Here is a 1,912-nt window from a genome sequence, read left to right as displayed (position 1 = left end):
CACTGCAGCCTTCTTTGCCTTTCATTCCTAACTGGAAACATGTCCATAGTTGTGATGGGAAAAGGGCATATATCCTGGAGGTCTTTGGCCAAAAGTGCATCCACAGTTTTCATAGAAGTCGAGTTTCATCTCTTAGAAGATTTGATACGACCAATTGCTTGGTATGCTGCTGCTTGTATAACAAATTGTAACAGCTTAACAAAAAGATTTGCATGTAATGACCCACAAAATTATATCTGTAGGATACGCTTTTGAAGAGATAGGGTAGATATTCATACAATATGGTTCAAAGAAGTCAGAATAATTATGTATGGCAAAAGGGGACATGGGAGTTCCTGCTTGTCTCCTTTGTCTTCTTTGTCTGTTTGTGTAGTAGAGTGCTCTGACCATTCTCCAGTTGTTGGAATTTAATGTTGAGAAAAGTTATGGGGGGAAATTAGAAGATAAATAGGGCACTTTCAACTAGATAAAGAATTAAGCAAAAAAGAGAGCAACTAGTAGTGGTTTGCCTCTGATGCTGGCAAATCCCAAATCAGTCGCATGTGGATAGATTTATGGGAGATGCCCATAGCTGGATCCATAACTGCAAAATAATCCATCTTTATCTCAATCTCAGTCCTTTTTGAACACACAATCTTCCAGTTATTTCCTGTGGACATATGATGGTGTAACAAAATGCCTAGTTACAATGTAGAGTTTTAAATATGTTTGTTGATGTTGGGACTTGACCTACCTTATAGGGATGGCGTGTGAACAGCCATTTTGTGGTTCTCGGGGAGCAGCAGCACCAGGAGATGAACTATTTTGCACAGGAGTGACCTGATTGGTCATATGCAAATGAGCAGGTGCCAAGATTTGAAAGATGAGAATCAAGGATGACAGTTAAAGAAAAAAAGAAAAACCCAACTGAACATTCTATGGGAGTTAAAGTCAGTGAGTGAGGGAGTTAGCTGGAGAGTCATGATAGTTTGTTAGTCAGTAAGCAAGAGTCAGGGAGGACGTTAATGAAAGGTGGTTGGAGAAGTAGTCAGAAGAATAAATTAAAGATAATAGAAAATCTGTATTTACGTAGTAATATCGCATTCTTTTTATGAAGAAAAAGATTGAAGGAGAGTTGTACTGAAATGTTTCTCAACTACTAAGTATTTATACCTTTGTAACCATTACGCTTTTGTCACAAGGACGCTATAAATAAACTAAGTTACTGTTTCTCTTTAAATAAAGACTCTTTCTCAGTATCCTGAATATAATTCAAGAAGTCACAAAAGGTGGAAGAAAGATTAAACAGTCATTTACTTCTTTGGTGGTATGTTTGCGTAAGCGGATAACCTGACCTCTTCCTGACTGTTTTACATTTTTGATGAGATAATTAAGTAAAGGGGCTCTTCTATTACACAACAAGTTGGAAGTACCTCACATATTTAAATGTTGACAGCGGAGGGATAGCCAACAAAAGACTCACTTGCCTGAAGGTTTCTGCAGGCACATTACTAAGGAACGGGTGTACATCCCAGATGGTATTAATTCTGTCATTTTACCTCGCAGTTTCTATGGAAAGTGACTTTTTAAAATGTGTACCCTTTGGCCCAAATTGGGATCAAGGTGGAATCAGGGAGTGAGGTAGTTGGGTGGCAGGGCAGATTAATGACTGATGAACATGCCCCTGATATTTTAAGAAATATCTGCATATTTGAATAACCAGAGGCTCACAGTTCTTTTTCAACAGAAGTATCCCTTTCAGAACTAAATTCCAGTGTATAGATCAGTGGGAAGTGAGAAAAGCTTACAGCAGGAAGGGTCCCTTGGCATCAACATCCAGCAAGCAAGGTGTCAACAGTATTTTACTGCAGTGTATGAATGCATATACTGTATCCACGTGGTTGAATATCTGAGAGCTCAGCATTTCTGAAAA

Source organism: Anolis carolinensis, chromosome 2 (assembly GCF_035594765.1).
Source record: "Anolis carolinensis isolate JA03-04 chromosome 2, rAnoCar3.1.pri, whole genome shotgun sequence".
Lineage (NCBI taxonomy): Eukaryota > Metazoa > Chordata > Lepidosauria > Squamata > Dactyloidae > Anolis > Anolis carolinensis.
The sequence above is the reverse complement of the archived record's forward strand: the minus strand, read 5'-3'. Positions refer to the sequence as shown.